Source organism: Mycetomoellerius zeteki, unplaced genomic scaffold (assembly GCF_001594055.1).
Source record: "Mycetomoellerius zeteki isolate Tzet28-1 unplaced genomic scaffold, Tzet1.0 scaffold105, whole genome shotgun sequence".
NCBI classification, from domain to species: domain Eukaryota; kingdom Metazoa; phylum Arthropoda; class Insecta; order Hymenoptera; family Formicidae; genus Mycetomoellerius; species Mycetomoellerius zeteki.
Genome location: NW_017255965.1, coordinates 1,253,842 through 1,258,442, shown reverse-complemented (window position 1 = coordinate 1,258,442; position 4,601 = coordinate 1,253,842).

The following is a 4,601-nucleotide window of genomic DNA, read 5'->3' as shown; positions in this document are numbered from 1 at the left end:
CCGCTCAAGGAACCAGGTCGTTTCGTGCATGAGACATTGTCGAAGGAAGCTCCGAAGCCAACTGGAATCCTTCGATCCGTAATAACTACCTAGATTACAGTCCGATAAGACTATCATTTGAACGATGGCTATATCCGTGCGATGAGCCTTCATGCAAGAACCAAAGGAATGGAATCAAAGACTAACCGGCAAATAACAGAAACAAACGAGCGAGAAAAGAAGGAAGGATAGAACCGGAGGGACCGAAAATAGGCCTAGACGTGTTTCGTATTTCCCTTTTCCGTCCCGCTCGATTTCTCCATCTCTCTCGAATATTTCTGTTTCGCGCGACCGTCTACGCGATAAGAGTCGCTCTGATCTTCCAGAGCCGAGAGATCTGAGATAAATGACCGGCCCTGAAGCCTCCCAGTATGACGAAAAGGAAGGAATTCACGCGAGGCGCCGAGCACGGCTTGAGAAAGCGCCGCGGTAAAATACTTGGTTGTTAAGAACGTTATGAATCAACCATTCGGTTTTTACATATAAACTTATTCAGAAACAACGACAATTAATCCTCGAAATGAAGACCATCATTAAAAACTATTCGTCACCAATCTAACTGCTGGATTTGGTCTCGGTACCATTAGTCTAGACAGACGGCATCCTACCGCATCCAGCATGATCTTGTATCATTTGATTACAATTTCTTTCGCTCAATGAAACATTTCTTGCGATTACGATTCGAAATTATTGAGCAAGTTGAAGTAGCTTATCATGAGCTTTTCGCATCTAAGGCCGGTATTCATAGTCAGATCTTATATTCAAGATCGTCTTAAGTACAGTCTTAAGATGTCACGAACTAATTAGAGGGCCGCATTAGCGACTTAAGACATTACTTAAGACGGTCTTAAAATAAGAACCGACTATGAATACCGGTCTAAGAAACCTGAATGATACCAAGACCAAATCTAGCAACTAATAAAATGGTGGCAAATTATTGAACATAACAGTTTTAATTTGGAAAAATAATTGTTTCTTGATAAATTTATATATGTAAATATTGAAGGGTGATTCGGAACTTTTTTGACAATCTAGTATTTGCGCGTTTCTCAACAAACAGTGAACAAATAACAGTTACGTGCAAAATTTATTTTAGACATTTTAAATGGAGAGGAAAGAAACAAACATCTGAGTTTGACAAAATACGAGAGTTGGTTTTGGTAAAACTTCACATTGTAAATATCGTGTCGCCAATGCGCGACATGAATAATGTAAGCTCGAAATGTAGAGGATGGTCAGTGCGACACGCCTTTTAAACCGAAGCAACGTGAGAGCGCTGCACAGTACAGCTCCTTTAAATATGAAATATGAAACTATGGGCGCGTTCGCCGGAAATTTCGGTCGTAACCCAGAAACATCGTAACATTCTACTGACAGCGATGCGTGAGTAACATGCGAGTAATAACGCTGCTAGCCGCGACGGCGAACAGTTGCGCGACCACCTAGTGCAGGATATTTAAAGGATCGGATCTGGCGGATCACCGCCTACGACAGCGGGAATATCGTGCCAGGACTAACGAACGTGCACGGCCGTGCTGTGATGCTGGATATTATATCATTCACTTCCTCGATAAGGAAGGAATCTCGCGAGCGGATTATACATTTTGCAAAACTAACCGCGGACAATGCGCACTCGGGGGATTTTTTTGCATAATTCGTAATGTAAATCATAGCATTAAAGCATAAAATTCTTTCTATATCAAAATGCTCCGAAATGAATCTTTTACTCTGAACAGAGTAGCGATAAGAATAAGAAATGCTGATTCTTCAATGCACGATGTTCTTGCGTGGCGTTATATAAAGTTGCGAAAGGAAAGAAAATATTGCATCATGCTTGGCGCGATGGAGAACGGTCGAACACCTGGTACACGTCGCTGACCACTAACCTGCCAGAAATCTTTCTCATAGAACAAATCTTCTTATTAGCTCGATGGCACATAAATTCCTCTCGTTATTTCATGCGTTTAATGGAGGGCGAAGAAAATCCTGTTAATAAATTTATTGATAGGATTTCTTCGCTCTCCATTAAACACGTCTAATAACGAGAGGAATTTATGTGTTACATCGAGATAACAAGAACGTTCTCTTATGAGAAATACTTATTAATAAATTTAGTAATAAAGTTGGTAAAATAAAAAAAATTTATTAATAAAAATTTGTTAACAAGAATGTGTTAAAAAGAAGAGAAAAGTATAAAGTTGAGGAGAAATTTAGCACAATTTTTTTGGAACGTGGAATCTAAAATGGTGTGTGATTTATTTAACATTCGTGTGACAGAAAAATTAAACGTTCATTTTGTCATCGTTTGAAATTACCTTTGAGCGTGAAGGTTCTTTTAATTCCGCATTCACAATCCTTTGACGTTCGTTATCGGATGAACGGTGATACCGTCAATGTAGGAATATAGGCCTCACGCGAGGGCGCATTGAGGGTAACGCGAATCGGCGAAATAATTCGTGCGCGCGCGCGTGCATATGCGCGTGCATGTGCTCGGCGCCGTCGCGTATAGTGGTCCATCAATTTCGCGGATCCGGACGTTTACGAGGCGATCGTAAAACGGACTCGTAATAGGCGCGCACAACTGTGCAGGCCGCCGCCGCCATCGCAGCCGCCGCAGCCACAACCGCCGGGTGGCCGGCCAGTCGGGAAATTCGATCGAGCGCAAAGGGTTTTACGTAAGTCGAGGTCCTTCGATCGACGATGTTTCCGCTTCTGCCGTAGACATCCAGCAGAATCCCAGCAGCTGATCAATTTTACATGTAGCCCATCCGCACGAGCCACTTCTATTGATTTCATGTAAATTTTTCATAGCCCTCCTTAGCGATTTATGTCTTATTTTATTCCGAACGATAATGTGGCGTCATGATGAAATTCCTGAAAGTGTTCTCAATGTATAATTATTATATAATTATTACAATTTGTTAATCGAGCAAATATAAATGTCATTTCTATATAACACGTACGTTTTACAGTGAGTGCAAAAAATATTTTTTTGTACAGAAGAAATTTTTATACTAAAAACAAATTTTTTAAAATTTAAGTAATATTTTCTTAAGTAGTACTAAGTAAAAATATTTCTTTACTGCAAAGAAATATTTATTCAAAAAAAGAAAGTAATATTTAAATCAAATAATATATATTTACATTTAGTAATTATTTACTTGCAATAAGGAAATGTTTACTTAGCACTATTCAAGCAAATGTTACTTAGATTTAGGAAATTTTTCTTTCATAATATAATGAAGGTATAAAGAAGGTTTTATATAAAATAAACGACAATTTTATATAATGTATTCTGTCCTAAATAAGCAAAAAAGATTCGTGTATTCATGATTTTAGAAACTAAATTGCTCGACTGTACGAATGCTTTTTGTGCACCTAAATATTCTAAATAATACAAATTTTTATTTCCTATATGTAATTTTGAAAAAATATACAATCTATTTTTTGTTATTTTATTCTTTGTTGGATTGTTAATTAATGTTTACTTTTTAAAGATAAGGTTTTTTTTTCAAGAGAATCTCCCCTGTATTTTTTGCCAATTGTACTTCTTGTATTCACTGTATGTTATATAACAGTTATATTCTCTATATTCGGTGCTTGCTAGGAAGCTTCTCTAATCTTTTAGTAGTCTGTTTAGTAGTCTGATAATTCAATGAATCTTTAGCGCGTTGTATAATTTACTGTATTATTTACTTGAAAGAAATTTATTTTCACTTATGAAAGAAGTTATTGAATTTTTATATGCATATGAATCTCACTTTAATTTATCTTTGATCTAGTTATATTTATTGTACGAGCGCTTATATGCTTGCAATGAAAATTTGAAGTAGCAATTTCTTTTGATTCTTTTTTACTCTCTACTCTAGTATCCACGGTTTCAAACACTTCTGTCTCGCTATAAAAAAGATACAATCGTTTGCGAACGAGTGATCTTTCTCGACAAAGCTCGTAGATACCTTGATTATTTTCTGGTGACTTTACGAGTGGGACGGACTGCCAGACGCCGGCCAGACGAACCGCAAATCGTTTAACGTAGATAAATCCAACGCACCCACGCTGAATCTTCGGCGCCGTATCGGAAGACGGAGACGAAGAAACGAAAATGCGAGAGTCGCGCAAAGTGAGAGTCGCATAGATAAATCGAGTGTAAAAAGGAGCTATATTTGTCGGTGTAAACGGCCGATCTGATCGCTTATATAAACTCGTTCTGACTACCGCATAATAATCGCAAGAGTTAGAGATATTATAATCCTCGCCTAACAGTACAGTATTATCATATTTACTCTCGTTTCTCTATTATCACGAAGAAAACGATTTCGCTGAAGTATTTAAAAAATTAAGATACAGAAAATAATTTTGTTGGACCATCAAATTAATTATCTAGGAAATTCAAGCATGATGAATAATGCTGCAAAAAATTTTGATCTTCTAACAATTAGCGTCCTATACAATTATTTTAATAGTGCGATAAAATTATTTAAGATACCTAACTAAATTTTTAAATATTTCAGCAAAACCATCTTTTCGTGTAATAATTGATTACTCTTGCTCGATAAAAG